This window comes from Vicia villosa, unplaced genomic scaffold (assembly GCF_029867415.1).
Source record: "Vicia villosa cultivar HV-30 ecotype Madison, WI unplaced genomic scaffold, Vvil1.0 ctg.000251F_1_1, whole genome shotgun sequence".
NCBI lineage: Eukaryota > Viridiplantae > Streptophyta > Magnoliopsida > Fabales > Fabaceae > Vicia > Vicia villosa.
The window spans coordinates 577,735-604,983 of NW_026705104.1; the positions used below are offsets into that span (position 1 = coordinate 577,735).

Genomic DNA, 27,249 nt, shown 5'->3' on the forward strand with positions numbered 1-27,249 from the left:
GTAAAAAAAAATTTAGATAATTGCGAGTCTGAACTAAAATAGCTTTTCCAAGTACATCCATAAACTAATTAAAGTATATGAAAGCCTATATATAAGTTAATAATTAAAAGTTTGAAAATAATTTATAAACCCCCTATAGTTAATATTAATATAAACAAATAATTTACAAAATAAGTGTTTTTTTGTATTTTGTCTTATACAAAATAAGAAAATGAGCTTCTGTGTTATTTGGGAAAGATAAAAAATAGTACTATGTTGCTATCGATAAACTATTATAGTTTGAATTCACAACTGCTTGATCATCAGCATTTTTTAACCATCCATTACTCAGATACTGTATGCACGTATGCACGTGCAAATTATACAAATCATGAAAATAAGGCACCATGTTATAAAATACAATAGTATACTCATGATTTTAAAACAGAACAAAGTGGACTCACATGACCATGGTCTCCAATATTGACAACAAAGGTACCTTCAACTGGCTTAACAATTATAACAGATCAAGCACCAGCAGTGCTAAATTACATCAGAGTTAATTACACCAAACTAAATCATATGGTAAGCAAACCGAACACAAGACACCAAAGCCTACCCCAAATAAACTGAAATAAAAACCATACTCCCAGCACCTGTTATTGCGGAAAAATTGATTGATGTGAATATCAAAACAGTCCCCAAAGATATAGTATTCAAGACAAGCACCCTTCTCGTAGCACCAAATTCAACAGAATCGAAAAACAAAATCCCGGAGACGTCGCTACTGTCACCAGCCCCTACCAAGACAGAATGTTAAGCCTTTTTTAAACTGCAACTTATGATAGTATGGCAGATCCCATTCAAACATAAACACATATATTACTTGGATTTTCAAAATCCCCCGACCTTGACCAACTTAACCTCCAGGCACCTAAAAAAGAGGAGTAGTAGCTCATATGATAGTTAAAGACACATTTTAACAGGAAGGCGGAGACAGAGTTAACATTATTACAGTTCCAAATAAATGAGAAAATTCAGGACAATGCAAACTAACAATAAATGACGAGAATCAACCCAATCAGCATCAATGTGATTTAACATTTCAGATTGAAAAATGACAAGTATCCCATCCATAGAATGCCGCAACGGATGCTAACTTTTCTCAACTCAAAATTCCGCACCTAAAATGTATATGAACTATGAAGTGAGACATCTGGATGTAGACGTGCTACTCAGTCAGCCTTGCACTCGGAGCAGCGTCACGGGCAGCCTCATCACCGAACTTGTACATACACATTCTGCATTCAATACTTCCTGTCCAAAATAATACACTTTTATAGACATTGAATTCAAGGAAAAAAGCTACTACAAGTTACAGAATTAACAACCATCCATACATCAAGTATTAACTTTCAACTTTCAAAATTGATCCCCTAAATCTTAAGTCCAATCAACATAGAATAAATTTCTGCATCACAAAAACAATCATATCCGGGTCAATACACAAGTTCAGGTTCAATAACATAGCCCACCTTAACATCTAACCTTCGATTTCCTTTTGACTTAACTTTTAACTACCAGCTAACATCGTTACGATTCCTGACCTGCACCGGGTGAACACATGTCAGTCTAAGTAGCAAGCTAATATAAAAACAGTTTCACACACCAAGGCGGATACGTACCTCAAAGCCAAATGAAAGACAAAGTTATACCTATACATCATGTTCAATCCGAGAGGAAATCACTTCAGATCCTAAATTCGGGTCATGCAGTTCAGAATAGCACAATCTGGTCGCGCCAGATCCGCACCAAACATTCATCTTCAAATGTCCGGAGGCCATCAAACCAAGGCCACCAAAACAGCCTGTTGTACATATAACAACCTGCAAAATAATGCTCATTATATGTCAGTTCTACCAATTAAGATCCATACAAATACACAATTAACCCTCCATACATTCCACTTCACGTTGCTAAAAATATTGAAGCTTGCAGCAAAGAATTCCTCTCAGATTTCCTATAAGGACCCTAATCTCCACCAACACGCAGCCCTAACAAATTGATCACCACATCACTCAATCATAAAAAAAAACATGTTAAGAATGAAAGTCTGTACCAGGATGCCAAAATCACATGTCAACATAAATTTCAAACAGTCGGCTTCGCATGGACAATGCTTTATGCCAAGAAGGAATATCACCCCCTCAGTAGCTTATAGGCTCACATTTATTTTTGACTAAATTTGGAGATACATGGTCTTATTTTAACCTTTAGGTACTAAACTCATTACCAAGAATATGAATATATGAATACCACCCTGTAAACATAATGTTCAAAGAATATTATGAAAATTAGTGCACCGTAAAATGGACGGATTTCATGTTGGCATTAGAAGGATTATGTGAATATTCATTGTCAGCATTTAGAAGAATACCGACAATCATATATCCTTACCTTGGAGGATAGAAATGAAATAGTAAAACTTCATCTAATCAACTACTTAATATATGGTGCGATAATATAGTTTCTTTAATTGTTGAGGAGTCAATTAGTAGGTGCTATCTATTTTTTATTTCCAGTTTTTGTCCCCTCTCTTAACAAATGCACCAAAAGAGGGGAGGATGGACGACGGTGGTAAGGAACTCTTACAATAGGGGAGGTGGAGGAAGGTGGGATGTAGCAAAAGGTGAAGGAAGCAAGACGGATGGAGCCGTGGTTTCTTCGTTTTTCTTTACGGAGTTCAGAAGCAAATGGAAGGCTAGGGATTTGTTGTTTGAGTTCAAGGACCTTGGGGCCATCGATGAAGTTGTTATCCCTTCTAAGAGGGATAGGTTTGGAAGGAGGTATGGCTTCGTGCGTTTCTACGACGTCGATGATGAGAAGTTGTTGGGTATCAAACTGGATAGTATGATTCTCGAAGGACGAAAATTGCACGCGAACCTTCCAAGGTTTCAGCGTCTAGCTAAGGATTCCGCGAAGTCGCTAGGGAATACAGGCAGGGGAGGGAAGGAGGGTGTAAAGGAGAGGAAGGAGGGTTTGGTGCAACCTCAAAGCTCTAAGGTTTGGGTGGACAAGAGATCCTTTGTGGATGTAGTTCATAATCGTTTGGGGAGGAATGTCAGCGGTGCTGCGTCAACGGGGCGCAAGACTATTTTTTTCGTGGCAGATAAGGATGAAACAGATCGTTACCTTAAGGCGTACGTAGGTGTTTTCAAAGATGTGGAGGTGGCGCTAAAGATTAAAAAGTGTTTTTATGAAGAAGGTCTATTCTCCATTAGGGTCACTGTGTTAGGTCCTAATCTCTGTGTCCTTGAAGACTTGGTGTGCGGTGAAGTGGAAGCTTTGATTGAGGAGCGAAGAGGGTGGTGGGAGAATTGGTTTTCCTCGATTAGACCCTGGGCTCCCAACGATGTTGATACGGAAAGACTTACGTGTTTGAGAATATCTGGTTTTCCCTGTAATGTTTGGGGTCCAGGCTTCTTCAAGGTGGTTACGGAAACGGTTGGAACTTATATCAAAAGTGCAGAGTCGACGGAAGCGAGAATTAGATTGGATGAGGCGAGAGTTTGTATCAAGACAGGGAGGAGGGAGTTGATCAACGACTCTGTTAAGGCTGTTATCGACGGCGTCCCTTTTCTGATAAGCTTAAGTGAAGACTTTTCATCGTTTAACGAAATGATGACGGTGCAAAGGTGGCCGGATGAAGCTTTGTCGGAATCTAATGTTTCACCGGAAAGTGAGTTCTATGAGGAGGAGAGCATGGGAGAGATGAATGTTAATTTCGAGGCAGAAAGGTGTAAAAAGGTTTCAGTGGATTTGATTAAGACGTTTCAGGTAGGGAGTAGGGCAGAGGGTGGTTCTCAGTCTGTGAGTACAGCAGCTCTTAAAAAACTTACACCATTTGAGGAACCAAGTAAGTTTAAAGGTATAAGGCAGACTGATGTTTCTTCAAATCCGTTTAAGGAGGCGCTGTCAAGGGAAGAGGAGGCAGAGGCATTTATTGAGGCACCGTTCATCGTGGAGAAAGTGGACATGGGGGGTGTAGGTGTTTCAGGTGAAGTGAGTAGGGTTGCTAACAGCTTTATAGAAGGTGGGCCCATTGTTAATGACGTGGAGAAAGAAACAGAAGGGGAGAGTTTAAATAATTGTGGGACCACTGGTGGGTGTGTGAGGCCTTCTCCGGTTTTGTTACGTGGGCCTGGTTTTAGCGGTCCACCTTTTTTATCTCCTAATGGACCGAATCAGGGTGATAAGGGTGTAGGCCCATGTTCTTTTGATTCGGAATGTAGAAGGCTCAGAAAGAAGAAAAAATCAAAGACTACTCTCAAAAAAAGAAAAATGAAACCGGTGAAGGACCTGGGGAAAATTGTTGACATATCCCCTTCGTTCTACGCGTGCATTGGCCCCAGGAATGATGCTAAGGTGAGGAATGCGAGAGAGCCCTCTGTGTCTGAACCGCCAAAGGGCGATTCCATCGTTTCTGGTGAGTCTTCTTCACAATTCTCTGTAGCAGAGTCTGATTTTTTGCGTTGTAACAATAGAATTAGTCATAATTCTTGTTCGGAGGTGGGAAAGAGATTGTGGAATGCCATCACTAATCTAGGTGTCAGTGGGGTGGTAGAAGATAGTATGAGCATTAAGTTGCTGGAAATTCTGGAAAGGAAAGATAAAGCTGTTTTAGAAGGAAAGAAGACGGTAGAAGAATCGTTGCCATGAATCTGATTTCTCTAAATCTAAGAGGAGGGGGTTCTCTTTTGAAGAGGAAGAGAGTGTGTTTTCTAATTAAAAATTTCAATATTGATGCTTGCTTCTTACAAGAAACCAAGTTAGTTTGTTTTGATGATTTGATAGCGAAATCGTTTTGGGGGAGTAGTGATGTCGAATGGACGGCGTATAACTCATTAGGTGCGTCCGGAGGTATGGCTATCCTTTGGAAGAAGGATCTTTTATCCCTTAAATTCAGTTTTAGAGGGAAGGGATATGTTGGTATTAATGCGTCTTGGAAAGGAGTTTGCTATAATCTCGTCAATATGTATGCCCCTTGTTGTGCCGTGGATAGGAGAGTTGTTTGGAGATCATTAGTTGCTCGGAAGCTCAGCAGTGGTAATGATGATTGGTGTGTTGTGGGTGACTTCAACGAAATCTTAAGAAGGGAGGAAAGGTTGGGAGATGGTCTCTCTATGAGTACTAGAGGGATGGAGGAGTTCCGGGGTTTTATTGAAGATATGGGTTTAATAGATATCCCGTGTGTTGGAGGGAAGTTTACTTGGTTTAAAGACAATGGTAAGGCTATGAGTCGGCTTGACCGTTTCTTGATATCGAGGAAGTTAGCGGATGATTGGGGAGTGGTGGATCAAAGAATTGAAAAAAGAGACATTTCGGATCATGCTCCGATCCGGTTGAATGTAGGAGTGCTAGATTGGGGGCCGAAACCGTTTAAATTTAACAATGTGTGGTTTAAACATAAAGATTTCAAGACCTTTATCTCGGAAGAGTGGGGTAAGCTCAAAGTTAGTGGTAGGGGGGACTTTATTTTGTATGAAAAGCTTAGGCGTTTGAAAGCTAGCCTTCGTGATTGGAATAGGGAGGTTTTTGGATGGATCGATTTGAAAGTTAAAGAGGAGGTGGAAAACCTTAACGAGATGGATGGTTTGTTGGTGGACAATTTTGGTGGGAATGTAGATGATTTGGTTAATAGTAGGAGAGAGGCTTCGATTGAAATCCGTAACAATTTGCACTTGAAAGATTGTATGCTTAGGTTAATGTCTAGAGAACTATGGATGCATGATGGAGACAAAAATTCTAGGTACTATCATAATGCTATTGAAGATAGGCAAAGGAGAGGTGCTATTACCGTTTTGGAGGGGGAAAACGGTAGGGTAGAGGGAGTGGAGAATATAAAGGATGAGATCTTTGGTTACTTCCAAAATTTCTTTAAAGAAGAAAACTTGGAAAGACCTATTCCGGAAGAGGTTCCTCTTAAGTGCTTGAGTGGAGAAGAAGCCGTTTGGCTTGAGAGACCCTTTTCGGAGGAGGAGATAAAAGATGCCGTGTGGGCGTGTGACGGGAACAAAAGTCCCGGGCCGGATGGCTATTCCTTAGAGTTTTTCAAAGGCAATTGGGAGGTGGTGAAAGGTAACTTAGGCAAACTTGTTTCGGATTTTTATGAAAGGGCAAGGCTCACTAAAGCTTGCACTTCGTCATTCATAACTCTGGTTCCAAAGATGAAAAATCCTCAAACTTTGGCCGATTTTAGACCTATTTGCCTTGTTGGTAGTTTGTACAAAATACTAGCGAAACTCTTGGCGGCTAGACTAAAGTGTGTGGTAGGAAATCTTGTTTCAAAGAATCAATCGGCTTTTGTCCCGGGTAGAAGTATCTCGGATGGAGTCCTAGTGGTGAATGAGGTGTTGGATTTTACCAAAAGAGAGAAGAAAAGTTGTGTGGTGCTAAAGGTAGATTTTGAAAAGGCCTATGATCGTGTTAGTTGGAATTTTGTGAGATTTGTTCTTGTGCGGATGGGTTTTGGTGCGAGATGGATGAGATGGATGGAAGGTTGCATCTTCACTAATTATATGTCCGTTCTTGTTAATGGGGGAACAACTAAGGACTTTAAGGTTGAAAAAGGTTTTTGTCAAGGAGATCCTTTGTCGCCTTTCTTGTTTGTTTTGGTGATGGAGGTGCTTTCGGCTCTTATGAGGAAGGCGAAAGAAGTTGGAGAGTTTAGGGGGTTCAAGGTGGGTGTGGATGAGGAGATTGACTTGCTCCAATTTGCGGATGATACTATAATTATTTCCGAAGGTGATACGGCAAACCTATGGTGTATGAAGACTATCCTTAGAGGCTTTGAGATCATGTCGGGTTTGCGTATCAATTTCAACAAAAGTAATATTTATGGGATTAATGTGGGGGATTGGTTCCTAGAAGCGGCCTCTGTAACACCCCAATTCTACCCAAAGCATTTAGGCAAGAAAATATCAGAGTATTAAAATTTCATACAACACAATTAGGATGTTACACTAAGTAACCAAACAAATACCTAGAAAACAAACGGACATCAACGATGCCAAAAGCATACACACCTGCCAATAAAATGATACATAACACACGGAAGATATGAACATATATATATATACGTATAGCTCTCACTCTCAAAGAGGAGTTTTCCAAAATAAAGTGTTTACAATATACAATGGCACGTTATCACATATACATGTTCAAAAGAGTCATATACAAATAAATAACAACAGACTCCCGACTACCCAGTGTTACATATCAGAGCGACCGACAAGACCAACTGGGGAACTACCTCTTCCAAAAGACTCCCAAAGCGGATAATCTGCAGGATGCCACTCAAGCATCAAATCAGCAGAAGGGTGAGAATATAATTCATAATGAAAGCATGACAATTGTAGTAATGCCAACAAGTATCATCAAGAATCATACAACAAAGTAATCCACTCATTCAACCACAATCAATATATAAGTAATGTGACACATGAATGATAACATTAAATTATACAGACAGACAATGATGAATGAGAGTCGACTATGCATATGCATGTGGTACCAAATCCGGAGTAAAACTCCTCCTTGTCATTATGACAAATACACCTTTGCCGAGCATTATGCTGGGACTTCTTTCCCTCAGGAAAATACACCTTTGTCGAGCAGTAAGCTACGACTAAATGTCATCGAGCATTTAGCCCCCACTGATGACCTCTTGCCACTCGGGCAAATACACCTTTTTACCGAGCATTAAGCCCCCACTGGTAATAATTGCCAATTCAGGCCACCTGTTAATAGCATTCCGCCATTAACGTAATGAAATGTTATGCTGTGCAAATATATGACTCTATTACACGACAACAACGTCATCAACAATATAACACGGTCACATACTCACGTTACACCGTTTATATTCTATCCAAAAGGATACATCACCAATTAATAACATCGTTATCAATTATATCACACCATAATTACCACACAGGTATTAATAAGCACACAGCACACATTCACCGTCAAAACATACTAGCCACATCGGCATAAATGATCGCATAATTGCATCACATCAATTAATATTGGCCATTGGCCCACAACTCCATCAATACATCATCAACAAGTTGTAATAACAACATTTCAACAATGATAATACATCGTTTTCATAACAACAATTACTTGCCATAAGGCCACACATCATGTTAATAACAAACAACCAAACATCGTCACATATCAAGAATGAACATTCATTAATACATAACACATATGAACATGATCTCATGTTATCGACAACTAATCACATACCTAGTACCAATACGATAACATTCACACAACACATCATCATGATTTATCATGCACTAGTTCACAAAACCATTTATGATAATCAACCACCCACTACTACATCCTACATCATTAACAAGTACCACCAAGCACTAGGATTATTTACCAATCATATCGCGTATATAAACAATTATGTGTTTTTCATCAACAACACCTCATAACTAATTAATAACAAGCTAACCAAGCCTATACTATCATATAGAACATCCAACTAGCTTCCTAACACTTCGAACGGCGTACAAAACGGAGCTACGAATCAAAAGTTACAAGGTTTCAAAGTTTGGATAATTGAACATACTACACAACTCATCACTTGATCCTAATAAAAATAATGGGATACTACATACTATTAATCATTTAATAAGATAATAATATAGTCCATTGCGTTAGCTTTCCAACGCTTCGAATGGCGACAAAATCGGAGTTACGGTTCAAGAGTTACGAAGTTTCAAAGTTTTGGAAAAACAGAAAATGCTGCTGTCCGCTTCAGCTCCGCTCAGCGGACCTTCGCAGAGAATTTTCTGCAACAGAACCTCCGCTCAGCGGACCCACCTCCGCTCAGCGGACCTGCGTAAAACCAGAAAAAACCAGAACGAACCAGAACTGTTCCAAGCCCCTTATACCCACCAAAACCACTCCCAAACATCATTATAACACCAATACAACACATACAAACCATAGAAACAACCTAACATCAAACTTTCCATGGTTGATTCATCAATCTATCTCAAAACCTAACTTTTATCCAAACTCAATCAAGCCATAGAAATGGAAAATAAAGCATGATCAATGAAGGTATCTATCATCATACTACACATACACACCACAAAATCATGTTTATAACTTCTAAACTCACAAAACTCACAATCCACCATTGTTGGTCAAGCATAGAAATAAAAAAGAACAAGAACAAGAACAAGACTATAAGAGTCATACATCCAAGATAAATTAGATTCACCCCCTTACCTTGCTATTGTGACGATCGACAATCGATTCGGTTGAGAATCCTCCACTTTCTCTTGTTTTTCCTCTTTGCTCTTCTTCTTCCTCTCTTCTCTTTCTTTCTCTTCTTTTTCTTTCCATCCTCTTTCCTTTCTCACAAATATCTCCTTCTTATAAAGAAAATATCTACCCCGCGGAAATGACCAAAATGCCCCTACGCTCAAATATCGTTCAAACGCCCCAAAACGCGGAATATTACCTTAATGATATTTCTAGTACCAAAAATATGAAAACCTTCAATTAAATATTAGTCCGCCATCCCGAACTAATACTGACTGAAACGACTCCAAAAACGGTAAAATTCCAATAAACGTCACAAACGTCCAAATTAAGCATATACTTATTTTTCCGAGCGTTACAGCCTCGACCTTTCTTGCGTGCAAGGTGGGATGTATACCGTTTAAGTTTTTAGGTGTTAAAGTGGGAGGTAATCCGAGGAAAATCACAATGTGGAAAGAGTTGATTTCTTTTTTGAAGAAGAGGCTAGTTGCTTGGAGAGGTAAGAATCTTAGTGTAGCGGGCCGGGTGGTTCTAATTAACTCGGTGCTCAACGCTATCCCGATTTATTATTTATCCTTCTATAAAGCTCCATCCAAGGTGCTTAATGAAATTAGAAAAATTCAAAGTAATTTCTTGTGGAGTGGTGGAGATTTAGTGAAATCGATTCATTGGGTTTGTTGGGACACCGTGTGCAAATCTAGGGAGGAAGGTGGTTTAGGTGTGAGAAATGTGGAAATTATGAATGCGGCGCTTATTAGTAAGTGGAAGTGGAGGATTTTAAGCGAAAAGGAGGCGGTTTGGTGTGATGCTTTAAAAGCTAGATATGGAAATGTGAAACTTAAAGTCTTGATCGGAGATGTCTCGGTGGTGGGTAAGCATGATTCCATATGGTGGCGAGACGTTTTGATATCGGATAATTATCATAGATTGGGAGATAAGCATTTTGCGAGAGGGGTGGTTTGCAATGTGGGGAATGGTAAGGAGACTCCATTTTGGTACGCGAGTTGGTTGAATGAGTAGCCTATAATGGAGGCTTATCCGGAGTTATTTGTTCTGGCGGATAATCATCTTGTGTCAGTGGCTGAAGCAGGGTCAAAAGGGGAAGACGGCTGGAACTGGAACCTTGCGGATTTGCTGGCTGAGAGTAGTATGCAGAACGTGGACAGCAGTGCTGTCGTTGATTTGCTGCTGGAACTGTCTGCCAGGCTGCAGCAATTCTGTTTTAGCGAACAGCAAGAAGACTCCTTTGCTTGGCGAGAAAATTCGACGGGAGTGTTCTCGGTCAAGTCGTGTTATGAGAGGTTCAAAATTAATCTCTCGGGCCCTCCTCTTTGTGTTAGATTGTTCAAAGAAGTGAATTTCTTATGGAAAATCAAAGCTCCTGCAAAAATTCTGTTTTTTGGTTGGCGTTTAATTCATAAAAGAATAGCAACTAAAGACCAGTTATTTAAGAGAGATATTTTGGTGGAATTGAATGATTTATTGTGTCCTATGTGCATGAAGAGGGAGGAGTCCTTAATGCATTTACTAGGAGATTGCGAGATAACTTCGCGGATTTGGAGGAGGGTGTTTAGTTGGATCGGTGATGGTATGGAGTTATCCTTTGAAGAGTTTGTAGGTTTCTTCGCCCATTGTGATAAAGTGAAGAATTTAACAAAGAGGACTATTATGGCGGTGATTTGGTTGGCGACGGTGTGGTGTTTATGGTTGAAGCGTAATGCTTGTATTTTTAGAAAAGACTTATTTAGCTTTTTGGAGAGTATGTCGGATATTATCCGTTCCTCTTGGAATTGGCTTTTAGCTTTTTATAAGTTAGGAGATCTTTGTAATTTTCACACTTGGAATATCCTTCCGCTCCTTTGTTTCGAGCTGTAGGAGTTTTCCGTTTTGTTTGGGTGGAGTATCCCTTATGCTCCCTGTTATAATATCATTGCTTATTCAAAAAAAAATAATTCAACATTATATCTTACAACGTTAAATCGACCATGTCATTTGGAAATTGATGATAGTACTTGAAGAATCCAGCTTACTCCCCATCGATTTGTACCGTACCCCAACGGGAAGGGTCACAAGCATTTAAGTTCCAGTGAACGGATTTACTCGGATCAAACCATAGCTCGATACTGTTTTGGTGCATCAGTACTTTGTTGCATCAGTAGTCCGTTTTAATGTAAACCTGAATGCATGGATTAGTGTTCCAACATCCTACAGGCTAATCGAACAATACTGCATTTTTCCATTCATCCGTTTTAGAATCTGCAACTCCATTGCGATATTACAAAAATTACGGCATCAATTCATAATTTAAAAAGACACTCTAATATATAATTTTGGCCTACCATTATACAGAGAATCATTGCTAAAGTGTATAGAACTTTCCTAATCGGCAGTAAAACCAATTATTTATACTCATGAATGATTTCACCTTGTGAATCACATAGAGTTATCAAGAAAGGATAATTGAACTTATCTTTCAATGGAAAGGAATAACTGTCAGCATGTTTGAAGAAAAACCAATGAAGAGACTTCCTTGATTTGAGGATTATGCAGGCTGACAAACATCAGTCCAGCACCTGCAGAGACAAAACCAGTAGCTTCCATTTAGCAATAGATTAGTTTCAATATCGCACATCGATAATGTTTTCATCTCCAAATCTGCAGTAAATCACTGACAAAAATTAGTACAAGCAATCGTAATCTAAAACAACAAACCAGCAAATCAGCATCAACAAATAACAACAACAATCAAATAAACCAATTGAAAAGCAAAATTAGTAAACAAAAAAGTAGTAGTTAGATCCTACAGTGACGACATCAGAAATTGAACAATTGTTAGTCGTAAACCAAAACACAAATAAAACGATGTAATTAAATTAAAGTAACAATATACACCTCTTTCTTATAGCACGAAAGGAACAATGAGAAAATCCAAGACAACATGTTACGACGGTGCGATGACCGGAACCAAAAGCCTTGCCCTGTGAAAATCAAACAAAACGAAAATCGTTAGTTCGAACGAATAACGAAAAATCATCGATCTATTAGGAACGATGAAATTGCACAGGTAATTTCATGAATATTGGAGAATTTGGGAAAACAATTATAATTGGTGCCAAGCTTCGGAGATCAAGATAGAGGCAATGAAACAGAGAGAGTAAAGGAAGACGTTGCTGAAACAATGATTGCAAGGGAGGGGTAAAGATGAAGAAGTTGGGGAACAAATTGTAACGTCATGTAACGTAATCAGCCAAAGTGGAGCAGTTGAAACAAAAGAGTCAGCATGTGTAACTGCTGGAAAGTGGAAGGTTGTGGGAAGTAAATATCAGTAACTGATGGAAGGTGGAGGGAGAGAAATTGAGAAATCAGTAGTGACGTGGCGGATCCAGAAGAGCCACTTGGCAGCACCGGACTGAAACTTGGAAAAGATACAATTTTCTTATATTATAGATTAGTAAAAATTGAAGGAGAAAAAGAGGTTCTATAATAATTGGATCATTAACATTTTAAATACATTTTATTCTAAGATGATGCAAATAATTTTGTTTCAACATAAACATCATTAGTTGGAAGCATGTTCAAATCAAAGTTTCGAACAACCACTACAAGAAAAATGTTAATTAGCCGGGTGATTTTGCCAGGTGATAAACACCACGCAAACTATTGCAATTGCGGGGTGCAAACCACCTCGCAACACCTATTTATTTAAAAAAATATATATAAATATTTTTCCATCTCGCAATAGAGGAAGTGTGGGTTGAAATTTTGGAAAAAAGGTTTACAGAGTGTCAATCACCCCGCAACCATGTTTTAAAATAGTTATTGAAAAATTAAATATCACATTTATTGAGAAGTCAGTGTGGCAGGAGACCTTTTGTTGATTTTTCTGACACAAAAGTTGCGAAGTACGCACCACCCCGCAAGTCTCAATGCATATGTACTTTGCGAGGTGTGAATCACCCCGCAAGTTTTTTTTAAAATTTAAATGAAAATATATCTGGCAATTAATGATGGCACAGTGTAAAAGGTGTGGTTTGTCAGTAACATAAGTTGCAGGGTGGACTGCACCTAGCAACTTGCAACGTCTCTTTTATTTGCGGGGTGGGTACCACTTCGCAACATTTCTAATAAAACTGGAGGGAAAATAGATCTGAAAATTAAAGATGGTACAAAATATTAAGTACAAATGTCAGACATAAACGTTGCGGGGTGGAATGCACGCCGCAAGTTTCAACGATATTAATATTTGCTGGGTATTTCTCACCCCGCAAAATTCTTTAAGAAAACATTTGCCTTTCCATTTCCCACGCACTCAGTTCACACCAACACCACCGAAAACTCTTTCCTCTCTCTCTCTGTTTCCCCTAACAAGTCACCCCAAAACCCAAAGAAACCCTAAAAATCCCAATTTCATTTTACAAATCAAGACTCAAAGTAAAGTTGGTGGTTCAAGTTTCCTTTTGTTGCTGGGTTCATCTCTTCCTCCAACCCATTATTAAGGTACACAAGTTTATATGAATAAACTGGTTGTATGAACTGATTTGGGTTTATAAATATGTATGATTTTGTGTTTTTGTATGATTTTGTATGAACTGGTTCATCTCTTTTCCTCTCTCTTTGTTTTTGTATGATTTTATAAATATGTACACAATTTTCCAAATGTATGCTGCTGTAAGATGGTTATTTTAGGAGGATTTGACTTTTTAATGAAGTGAACCAAGAAAGTATGTGACAATGCATGTCAACAAAAAGAGCAGTGAACAATCTCAACAAGAAAGATATTTCATTGGAAATTTTGTGGTTGTCTCTTTTGATGAAATATTTGTGTATAGGCTGAACTTGCATCTCAAGAGTGTTTTAGAAATCATAAGAGAAGAAAAGTTGTGGGCTGACTTGAAAAAAATTCACTTTTTGTCAAAGTGAAGTTATTTTAGGATTTGTAGTGAGTACTCAAAGTGTCAAGGTAGATGAATAAAAGATTAATTAAGGCCATAAAAGATTGACCTACACCTAAATGCATGAGTGATGCTATGAGTTTTCATGGACTTGTTAGCGTCTATAGGTGTTTTGTGTCCAATTTTAATACTTTGTCTGCTCCTTTGAATGAGATTGTTAAGAAAAATATTGCATTTAAGTGGGAACAAGAACAAGAAGATGCGTTTAGAACCTTAAATTAAAAATTGATGAATGAACCTATTTTCTCTTTGCGTAACTTTCTTGGTTCACATAATCCATCTCTGAGATAAACAAAAAATGGGTTAGAAATAAGGGGACAAGACATTTTCATGGATTGCAGTATTAGATAACACTTAGTTTATTTTTACGGTTACTATTAACCCCTTTTAGCTTGTTAGTTAGACCAAGTCCACTTAGTTTGCTGTATAAATAATGTACAATGGTGTAACATAAGACTGAATCTTTGAGTAAAGTAATAATGAAGGACTTTTATCCATATGTGAAGTTAAATAAAGTGTGTGGTAAACCATTTAAAAAAATATTTGTAAAGCTTTGGTATGAATACAATGTTCTGTGCTAGATAATTTGTAACTATCCTTTAATGCAGCTTGCAGTTACTTGTGATGATTTTGTTAACTGCTTAATGTGCCCTTAAAAGCAATTATTTGACTTGATAATTAAAACTTAGAAGTTGGATCCTTAATAGCCACTCCTCTATATAACATGCAAGGAAGTTAACATTAGCATACAAAAAATGTATATTTCTAAGATCATATTAACAAACAGATTGACCTGAGATATTATATTTAGTATGGTTACCTTTTGATGAGATCATTAGGTAGTCCTTGGTCACCTTGCAACGTTGCGGGGTGTAAAACACCTGGCAAAGTTGCGGGGTGCCTATCCCCTTGCAAAAAGTTGCGACTAAGGTTTTTGCCAGGTGGTTAGCCCACCTCGCAACTGTTGCGTTGCAGGGTGATATTGGTATTTGCGGGGTGGCTTTCACCTGGTAAAACTGAGTTTTTTTTGTAGTGAACTCTTGACACCGATGTTTCACCTTTGATCAAGCTCTTCTCCTCCTTCACTTCCGTTTCATCAATACCATCACTTGTTAGCGGCGCAAATGGTTTCTGCATCATCTCCGTTTCATTCCCATTGCCTGAAAGTTTCATCCTTTTACACTCAGGATAAATCAAATCAAGATTCGTGAGATATCCAACAACTGTAATGTTGGAGCAGTATTATTAACAAGTCGATCATGAATTAGATTTCTTCTGCTCCTTTTCTTGGGATTATACAATCTTGGTGGCAGCAAACGGTAGCCTTGAAAACCCTAGTCCATGAATGTCTTTTCTGTTCCGTATCAAGATTGTTATCATAACTTGGAGAAGAAGATAAAGAGAAAGTGACCTTCATAGTTTTCTGAGCCTTATTAACATGATGATGATCATGTATCTGTTTGTTGGATCGATGACAAGTCTTGTGACCGCCAAGTACTTGACCTGTGGGGAATACTTTGTGACAAAACTCACATTTATAAACATGTGGTTTCTCATTTTCAATAAACCATTGTTGTTTATCGTTGTTGTTTATGTGAAACGAAAGAGGGGGAGAAAATTTCACCATGACCAGGGAATAGCTGTGTTTCAGAAAAACAAGAAAGTGTGTATAAGCTGTGGAGAGAGAGACTAATTAAGTTACAAGCATATTATAAAGAAAACAGAAAGATTGGGTTAAACCGTTAAACTATTTCATCTAATTAAAATTCAATGCATATGCAAATCAATTACATCTAATTAAAATTGTCAAAATATATTTTGAAAGATTCGGAAGTGAACATATTTATTATTTTTTAACTCATTTTGAAAAATAAATTGTTGAGTTAATTTTATGGGTGAAAAATGAGTTCTTTTACACGAAACACAAATTTCAAACATTTACTTTCTTTTTCATGGAAACACTTTCACATTTTTTCAATTATCTTCTATTCTAAGCTATTTCAGCTATATTACTATTTTCAAGAATCTCAATATAACCTTTAATTTCTCCGTTGTTTCTTTCTAATTTTTCATTCTCCTTATTAAGTCTAACAGGGAACTTAAATATCTTATAAGTTATAGTTGTTACTTCGTTATGATCTATATCATATGATGCTTTGAAGCATACATGTTCTTCTTCATTTAATTCTTTTGTTTGTTCTTCTAGAAGATACTTCATAAGAAGCTTCAGACAAATTATCAAATATATGTTTGAATATATATATTTTCATGAATCTCTTGAGGTTTCTCTGTGGATTCTTCATTTGATACTTAATATGATGGATCTCTAAAACTTCTTCTGGATCATGACTCTTTAAAAATTATTCCGGATGTTGTCCCATCAAAAATTATTTTGGATGTTGATTCTTCAAAAATTCTTTTCAATGTTGACTCTTCAGAGGATCGTCCATTTATCATATAGTGTTTTCAAACGCTACTTCGGGTGTTGATCTTTCACTCATTTCTTCAACTAATCTTTTCGATCTCGAAAATCAAGAGTGTCTCATATTTATTTGGCAAAATTATAATTAAAAACATAAGTAATCTCTAGTGCCTAAAGTACTCATAATTAAGTACTTAGCTTTAAAACCAAGTTAGACTTTTGTCTTTTCTTCTTCGGTCCATAGATTACTAAGTTTATTTACTACTTCACTATTAACAGCGTCACTAGGAATAAACGAACCATAAGTAACAAAATTCCATAAATAAAAACAATAGTCTTAAAATATTTTCATTCTAGCTTTTCATAGATCAAACTTTTATCATCAAACGATGGATGTGTATTCTAGAAAAACTTCATTTTAAAAGAATTGTTTGAAGTCATCATTCTATTTCCGGAGATGATTAGTCTTATAATAGGAGTTAGACTCTAATATCATTTGTTAGACAGGTGACTCAAAACACAAGAGGGTGTGGGGAGGGGGGTTTGAATTGTGTAGCTCAAAAATTATGGTTCAATTATGAAAGTGATGAGTTATAAAAATGACTAAGTTGATTTTATCAACACTAATAGAGATAATGTAGCAGAATAATTAAAGAAAGAAAATCAGAAATGAAAGTATGAAAAAACAAAAAAAAATAAAGAACATCAAAGTAAAGAGATTAGGAAAAAAAGAAATGCACCAATAATTTATATAGGTTCGTCCTAACAATTTGATATATTGTTGGCCCGAAAAATTTCTTCTTGAGAGTTTTTAATTAATGAGATGTTACTTTTCATAATTTATGTCAACAAACCTATTTACAACTAAACAAGAGACATTACATTAGCTAATCCTTTAAGCAAACACCAGATTTTACATGGGAGTAATCTTAGAATCAAACTGAGATTTTACACCAGATTGAACTCAGGAGCCAAATAGGAGATTTTAACTGGCTAATCTCACAAACCAACGAAGATCTTTTCATAGGCTTAACATGGATCCAAACAGGCAAATTACCTGCATAATCTCACGAACCAAACAAGAGCTTTAAACTAGTTTATCCCACGAACCAAACTACAACTTCTTTTGAAGGAATTATGCAAGAGATAAACCTTTTTTGAGTAAATTACTAACTAACCACAACACCGTAACAAAACTCTCATAAATACTTTTTACTCCTGTTGTACCCCAAAATTTGCCCTTCTCTTTTCTTTTAACTGGCTTACGTTTTGCATTAGGACATATGCATTATCATTCATATCATCAGTTTTGTGATCGCAGGATCAAGGTTCTTTTTCTCCAGCTCTCGTCAGGGACCAATCAAATCCCTATCGTGACAAAGGCCTAGCATTCCCGTGCGCTTTATATCAAGAGTTTCTGCTGTTTCCGAGACAGTTCAAAGGAAAAGTTTATTTTGTGACATCTTTGTAAAATCCGCAACTTTCAACCAGAAGGCCGTATGAGTGTATCGGCGTTCTCTACAACGTTCGTGTTCGGTTCGGAAGCCAATTCTTTGAGGAAGGCTTTCGAATTGGAGGTTTATGAATAGACGGTGGTGCGGAACCGTTGTTTTTGGATAGTAAAAAAAATCATAACTCCTGATCCGTTTGCCTGATTGAGCTGGAATTTTTTATGGCAGCTCCTTCTCGATGTTCCTGACATTTTTTTGTTCGGCCTGAAGGTTGTTTCCGTACCAAAAATTCTAGAAAAATTCAAGAGCGGCGGAGCTCGTTTGCGAAACACGCTTAGAAAGGGCTATTTTAGAATTTGTGCATATTCAGCCACTCTATATATTCTTTCATTCTCATTTTTGCAAGGAGGTTCAGAATTTCTTTCAGTCAAAAACAAAAATCAAAATACTCTCTCACTCTCTCAAAGATCAAATTCACTTCTTCTCTCATTTTTTTCAACAATCTCCTCAAGAACGCGAAGAACACGAAGAACGTGAAGATTGATTTTCCATATTTCGATCTTCTTCTGTCTCCCTCCATAGTGTTGCGCCTCTCTCCCCCTATATTTGCATCTGGATTCGCACTCTCATCTTCGATTCGCACTCGTGTTCGCGCGTCGCTTCGATCTCCATTTTCAGTTAGTGTTCGAATCTTGAATTAAGTGCTTAATTGTTGATTATAGCATGATGTAGATTGTTAGATCTAATTGAGATTGTTGATAATTTATGTTGATAATGATTAAATGTTGATTCAAGATGTTTGATCTAAGATTTGTTGATGATCACATGAATTGAAGTGATAGATCCAATGTTGTTGCAAGTTTCCTGTCATAGATGTTTGTGATAATGCTTGCATGAGAATTGTTGCATGATAATTGCTGGATTCCATGGAAATTGATGCTTGATTGTGGCTATTTGATGTATAAAATGTGTTAATTGATGTAAATTTGTGTATGCCAAAGTGTCGTCCTCGGTTTTTTGTGGGATGCGAACTGAATCTTCTTTTATTATTTTTGAGTTGTGAAAATCAGAGAGTCGCCACCGACTTTTATTTTATCCAATTAAGGAAAGGTTTATAAAAGAAACAGAAAAAGACCTTAAAGAGATTTTGGGTTCGGGGGTAGGTTATACAAAGGGAAGGTATTAGCACCCTTTGTATCCATGGTTATCGATGGACTCTTAATTGCTTAGCTCACTTGTTTGAATTGTTTGTCTTGCTTTGAAATGCTTGTATGTGGTTTTAAATATTTTGTAAAGAGTTAACTTTGTAATGATCCTTGTGCGGATATGTATACAAAGTATTTATCTTTCGAGAGATAGTTTGATGGTTTGAAAAAGATTTTTTTAACTTTGTAATGATCCTTTTTTGGATATATACAAAGTGTAGTCTTTTGAAAGTTTGTTTTGAAAAATAGTGATGTGGAAATGCTTTTGTTGTTTTTGATTGAGCAAACAATTAGGAGGTATACCCTGAGTTTATAAGGTTCTTTCCCATTTCTTTTAAAAAAATTCCTTGACTGGATACAGACAGAAAAAATTTGAATTTGTATTTGAAACAGTAGAATTGATTTTTGAAAAGAGTAACAGGGATTACCCTAAGAGGTGCAAGTGTGATTGTGTTTTGTTTCAGATATGTTATTTGTCTTTGAAATTAGTGATCTAGCGCTTCAGTTTTTATTCTTACCATACACGCAGTTTTATATGTACAGATATTAAAGTGCGGGAATGTAAAATGCAGAAAATAAATCTACGCTATTACATCGATTGTGCGAGAAATGTAAACTACGCTATTTACATGAATTTGACAACCTATACACTTATCTATGAATTTAAATTGCAATAAGATAAAGGGAAAATATTTTTGGATTTTTGGATGATTGATTTTAATTAAAATTAATGCATAATTAATTTAATTAAAAAGTCAAAAATTTAGAAATAAATTTAAACCTAAAAATTTAAGTCTAAAATATGTCCAAGTTGTTTGTTAACTAATTTTAAAATAAAATTAATTTTTTTGTGATTTTTTGAAATTGTTTTTGAGATTATTAAGTTAATTGACATATAATTACACAAATAATTATACACATAAATTACACTTAAAGAAAAAAAATATTCTAAATATGTACAAAATTAGTTTATAATGTATAAACCTAATTTAATAAAAAAATATATTTTTTTTTATTTTTTTGATAGGTTAAAATAATTAAAAGGAAAATATATGAATATATATTGATTAAATAAACAAAATATTTTAATTATTAAGAAAAATAAAATATTTTTGAGTCAAAAATTAATACAATATTTTATTACCCTAAAAATATTTTTTGCATATTTTTCTGATTTTTAAAACTATTTTTAAATAATTTTGCAAAGAAAATTAAATGAAATAGAAAAATAAATTAAAACTGTGATCCTGTGTGGTTGATTAGAGGGTCTATGGTATGGATGCGTGTTTTGGTGCGTTTGATGTGCAATCAGGTTGATCATGTGGCTCAGATGTTGAGGGTGCATGGAAAGATGATGGAAAGCGCACATGGGAACCAAGAATTTAAAAAAGACTGGCGCGCGCGTTCTGGCTAACCAGAGCTTGCCACGCCTTCATCTTCTTCCTCTCTCCGTTGCTATAGGCTCTGGAACTGTAGGTAAAGCTTTTAGTGACGGTTTTGGTCCGTAGCTACAAGACCTGCACATGTCAAAATTTCATACAAGCAATATAAATTATTTAGGAGACCATGGTTAAGCTTAAAATCGTCCCCTGAATTCAAATATGCCACTGATTTCCTCTAATTTTGCCTAAATCAAAGGATCCCAAATTTTAGCTTAAGAACCCTAAAATGGAAACAGCCATTAAAACCCAATTAAAGCTCTAGAAACGATCAGAGCACCAAACTAAACACAAATATGGGAATACATCTTATTGAATATGCATGAATAATCAAATTCGTGTTGGTTTATGTTTGGACAAACTGTGAGCTATAGTGCTCGATTCAATGAGTTTCAAGGCTTGAAATTGATTTGGATATGTTCAGTGATGCTTAAGGATCGTGTTTGAGTGTTTAATTTGGATTGAAATTAGCTTAAACTCAGAATTCGAAATTTAGCTTTCTTTGAAAATTTTAAGTTGATACAAGTGTGATACAAGCATGCTATTGATTCAAAATTCGTGTGTGTGTGTTGCTGAAGTGTTCTAATCCATTTATAGGCAATAGAGGTGTTGCAATCTTAAGCTAACAAGCATTGATTGTCTTTGAACTTTTGAATTTTTTAATATAAAAGCTTTGAATTTCTTGGCCATGGCTTTAATTTTTCTTCACCCCTCTTGCCATAGATCCTTTGTGCCTCTATGCTGCAGAAGTTAAGCTAACTTGGTGACTCAAGCTAAGGACAAAAGCCTTGAATCATTATCTTGAACCATTTCTTTTTTAATTTAACTTTAAATGTAATAAAATTAAATTAAAAAAGAAACAAAAATGTCATGGGCCTTATGTTGGTCGTGGGAGGCCTTTGACATCATTAGAATCATGTTTGGATCATGAATGCTTGGCCTCTTTTGGAAAAAAAACAAATTTGATCAATGTTGGTTTCATGCATTTTCCCAAACAATAGCCAACTTCAACAAGGCATATCTCCCTCAATTTTGATCATATGAAGGAGTTCTTGTACTTTTTAGAAACCTCAAGATGTCCTCTACAATCTACTTTGGAAGCTTTTTTGCATTTGGAGAAGTTATCTTGATGTTATGGGCTTTGACAAAAAACCACTTTTTGTTGACTTTGAAAATGACCTGTAATGTCTTGGCTTATACTTTTTGTTGACTTTGAAAATGACATATGGAGATCCATGAAATCCATTTGAGGTCTCAAAAAACTTGTTCTCCTGGAAAAAACAAAAACCCTAGTTAGGGACTGTTTGTGTAGGAGACAGTTAAGCGTACCTGATTTTTGTGCAGTGTTGAGTCTCTATTGATCTTGTGATTATCAGAAGACTTCTAGAACAAAAATCTTGGAATTTTGAAATGTGAAAGATTGATTTGACTGATGATACAAAACACGGAGAATCGTGCTGTCATCGGGTTTGACTGTTAACTGGCTGTTCGGGTATTAACATAGCAATTAAAGGGAAAACTTAACAGTTAAAGTTAATTTTTTTTCTTTTGTTTTTGTTGTGTTAATGGTGAAAAATTATTTACATGATTTGTTAGAAAAACACAAACATAATAAATAATTAAAATATACCGTACGCGAACGAAATTATCGATAATAAAATTGGAGAGGATTTAATGCACAGAAATAAATATTTATCTAGCAATAAACACACATAATATTATTTTGATAATTAAATGACGGTATAACAGATAGTATAATATTTAATACTGACAGTACAAATATTACAAAAAAAATGTAACGAACAGTACGACAAATATAATGAACGGTACATTATATGAAAGCGAAAGATACGACAAACTTTAAATATGACGATTAAAGACCCATGCTATAAACAACAGAAAAATAGATGCACGGAAGTGTAAGCATCCCAGGTCCGCATTTCTCAGGACTATGCAGACAGAAAAAGGACATGATCACCGTAACAACAGTGATGACCATAAGAAAAAACGTATCCACCCACTTTGCCATTTTTGCTGGGGAAGAAGAGGAAATAATTATGAGATAGTATGATAGAAATTTGGGGAATGAGTGTAATTTGATGTGAGATTTTATGGAAAAAATGAGGGGTATTTATAGAGTGAAAAGAAGGATGGAGACGTTGGGGAATGAAGTGATACCGTACAAAAAAGGAAAGTTTGAATGATAGTAGGTTTTGAAAGAAAGTGTATGGTAGGGTTTGAAAAGAAAGATGTATGGAATAAAGTTAGGATTTGATTTGAAAGAAAGAGATTTGAAAAGAAAGAAAGAGATTTGAAAAGAAAGAAAGAGATTTTTTTTTTTTGACAAAATACGTTGTAAAAGAAAGAAAGAGATTTGAAAACAATAATATAGTACAAAAATTAGTGGGAAACAAAAACAGTAATAATTTAATTGTTACCAGTACTGTCTGAATCCTCGGACTCTGCGCCTGCAAAATTTAATTCTGTACCAATTGCGTCAGTACTATTTATCTGCAAATAAATCTCAAATAAACAGTGTGTGTGAAGTGATAAACAGTACTTGGCGTTTGTGTAAGAATAAATTCAGCAACGAACCAAAATACCGTATAAAAATATTCTAAAATACTGAGTATTAACCTCAATTCATCTCAAATCTCAATTTCCACCCTATTCATGTCCTTACCTGTTAACCTCTAAATTTTAGCCATAAAACCTTTACCTTAGAACAAACCTTAGGAAAAGGTCGAGGGTGCCTAACACCTTCCCTCGACCTGATTATAATAACTTACCCCGATCTCTAAACTGCGTAGGGTTTCCTATTCGCCCTTCAGAATAGGTGGCGACTCTAAGTCTGTATTTTTAGGGCAGGTTGCTATAAAGGAAACTTATCTAGAGGGGGAAAATTGATACCTAATTAAAAATAATTGGTGAAAAATCAGTTTTATAAAGTTGTTTGTTATGGACAGCGAAAAACTGTTGTTCTAGTAGTTGCAATCAAAAGTGTAAGTATTTATTTTATCCTCTCCACAAGAATTAATGCGATATCAATTCCGTTCAATAGTTACTATTATTTTAAGCGGAAGTTTGCAAGATGTTTAATGATTGAAGTTACATAATGTAAAAACAGATAAATGAAGTTTCAAAGAGATGCAAACTTGTCAGGATTGGATTTCATTCACCGATAGAATATTCAATTTACTAACCAGTTATACAAAATATAAACATTCATCAATACCATCACATATCGCTCACAATAGAGTTTATGTCTAAACATCTAATGAGATTTTAACCTTTTAATCGATGATCTCTTAGCCTATTAAGCGGTTCCAACCTTATTATTTAATCAATGATCTCTCAGCTATTAAACGGTTCCAACCTTATTATTTAATCGACGATCTCTAAGCCTATTAAACAAAACAGAGTATTAAGAATTGATACTCTCTATGAATGTTAGACTAAATATATGTCTAGAGTTTAGAATCTAACACATGCATATCTTAGATCAAGTTTCGAACTGTCTTTCTCAATAACATTTCAAACCCATGAATATAAATAGCAAAACAAAGATAACATTGATATAAATTCATAAATAGATTGTAGACAACACCATGATTAGTAAAAATACATAAGATTACGATAAACTTACATTCGATTCCAACAAGAAATAGATTTAGCTACTCATGATAGATAAATACAAAGATAAGAGTGAAGATGAACATGCATCAATCGTGATTTCCCAATGATTGATGTGAACCCAGCACCCGATCTTCAAGATGCACCATCTCCTATTGTTTTCTAAGCCTCTTTATCCCCAAAATGTAGTGTATCTCTAAAAAACTAAAGTGAGATGCTATTTATACAAAAAAAAATAGACTGCGCTAAGCACAAGTAGAGCTCGCTTAGCACGGTTAAAAGAAAAAAAGCATAAACCACCACAAACAACGCTAAGCACGTGAAAAAGGTGCTTATCCCGCTACCTTTTTTCTGGCCACCTCTAAGCGCGCTTTGACCGCGCTTAGCCCAACCCGCAGCTTTTGATTTCCTTCAAAAAAAATACTCTTGAAGCTTTTCTTTACCTTTTAATTTCTAATTCTTCACCAATGCAAGGAAACCTACAAAATAAGATGCAAAAGATCAAAGTATTATTTACATAAAAGTTGAGGTTTTGACTTATTAGTCCAAAACATCAAGCTAATAAGTGCCATAAAATACTATTAATAACTACAATTTGGCACTTATCAAATTCTCCATAACTTAAAATATTATTTGTCCTCAAACAAGAATCTTACAAACTTAAAGAAACAAAAGCAACCTCCAAGAAATCACGAATCAAGCAAGTTTTGAAAAAAGAAAACGAATGCATGGCTCAAAGTTTAAAAGCACAAATAAAATAATGTTTACCAATATACTACAAGGAAACCATGATCATGAAACAAATTCTAAGCACAAAACACATTTCAGAAATTCTAAGACAATACATACTCAAACATGAATCACAGCTAGCACGCAACTTCATCAATTGATGAAGAACAAAAGTGGGGAACTTGACTTACACCCAACAATCTTGCTAACATCTTAATTAAATTATGCATTCATAAAAAAAACTCGTATTGAAAGCATAAAAACACAAATCACAAAGGACTTTTATGAGTTGTAATTCGGCTTGGTTGATAAAGAAATGTCATATTTAAAGGTAAATGAAACAAAATTGCCTAAACCTATAAGAGTTATCACTTCTCAAATTTTTAAACAATAAAAAATTATTCACCATTTTCTCTTTGCTCTTTTGCTACACCCTTGAAAACAATTGTTGGCACATAATGGTTGCCATTTTTTCTTTCAAGGCTTTTCCTTGTTCCTTTTTTTTTCTTGTTTATTTTCTTTATTTTTCATCCTTTTAACAACCAACAATTTTGTCCCCAACTTAAATACAACCAAACATTGTAACATGAATGCTTCCAAACTTTCTAAGGCAAGGGATAACATTCCAACCACAATATATGGTTGATGGTTAGTGTTTCAAGAAACAAAATCATAATCCATTCAAAAAATCAATGAGCGATTAAAGGGACAAAGTGGTTAAATTGATTGCTTGGGCACCTCCGAAAATGAATTGGGTGAAGCTAAATATTGACGGAGCATGTAAAGACAATATGATTTCTAGATGAAAATGAGTGATTAGAGATGAGAGTGGCTGGTGGATTCACAAAATTTCTTGGTGAGAGTAATGTTTTGATGGATGAGTTATTGGGTATATATATGAAGGTATTAAGCTCGTCTTATCATTAGGATTAAGGAAGGTTGAAATTAGTGTGGATTCCACAATGGTGGTGCATCCTTTCGAGAATGGTAACTCTAATAATCAGTAGAGTTTGTCGATTATAGCTCAAATCCAAATGTGGAAGCCATAGGATGTTAGTATATTCCACTCATATAAAGAGGCAAATAGATGTGCGGATGCTTTAGCAAATGTTGGGTGTCGTATTAGGCCAAAACTTGTCTGTTTTGATATGGCGCTTGATAATGTGTTGAGTATTCTTGGCGATGACATTAGAGGAATTAGTTCCGCTAGGATTATTTGTGTGTAGTGTTTTTTTTATATTTTTTAGGCTTAGCCCCTCTTTATTTTAAAAAAACAATGCATTGACAAATCAACTTTTTCATTGGAGTTTATGAATGTCATGCTTATTGATAGAACGGAAAATAATAAATATTTAATTACATATTAAAAAAAATAAATTAATAATTTTTTGATATTGTAAACAATTCATAATTTACTATAAATTTTCTTTTAAAATAACTCATATTCAAAATCTGCCTCAAACGAGATTAGTATATCCCCCTTGCACCATCCTCGTAACAGAATCAACTTTTTCAAATTCATAAATGGTCCGAAATATTAACATATATTAAAAATAATAAGTTACAATAACCATAAAAAAATTCTAAACATATATTTTTCAAATGATAGTATAAAATCAAAATATCCTAGTATTATTAAACAAACCCTTAATATTTCAAAAGTCACTAAAATTATTCAAAATTATCAAGAGGACAAATTCAGGGTATAGTGTCTTTATTATCTCTCATTTCCATTTTTTTTTTTTTTTTACTAAAGCAAAACTAACTTCTTTCATTCAATAAAATAGTCTCAATACAAGGAGGTATAACGTTAACATAACTACGTCGAGACCAAGAATTGGCCGCCTTTGTTAGACAATGGGCAACCATATTCGCTTGACGTTTGACAAACTCTACCTCAAAGTTTGGAAAATCTAGTAACAATAGCTTAATAGACTGAATAATAAAATTAAACTCGGAGTTTCCGGTAATATTGGATTGGATGGCTTGCACCACCTGTTGAGAATCACTCGCAAACACTACATGATCAAGACGAAGATCTACCGTCCCTTGGATAGCTTCTTTCAAAGCCAACGCCTCTGCTTCCAAAAC

General features: G+C 35.6%; 1 long non-coding RNA gene across 4 annotated transcripts; it reads right to left on the reverse strand.

Annotated features, from left to right (window-relative positions):
• Positions 1-504: 504 nt before the first annotated feature.
• On the reverse strand, positions 505-12,785 carry LOC131625923 (uncharacterized). Of its 4 annotated transcripts, XR_009290985.1 has the most exons (8): positions 12,220-12,785; positions 11,298-11,982; positions 1,940-2,033; positions 1,665-1,865; positions 1,515-1,586; positions 1,037-1,296; positions 866-913; positions 505-779 (listed from the first exon to the last, which is right to left on the reverse strand). It is a non-coding gene; the product is annotated as an uncharacterized LOC131625923 (long non-coding RNA). The 4 variants fall into 4 exon arrangements; XR_009290983.1 differs by having other exon boundaries at positions 866-1,296; XR_009290982.1 differs by lacking the exons at positions 505-779; positions 866-913 and having other exon boundaries at positions 1,033-1,296; positions 11,298-11,900.
• Between the last annotated feature and the right edge of the window lie 14,464 nt (positions 12,786-27,249).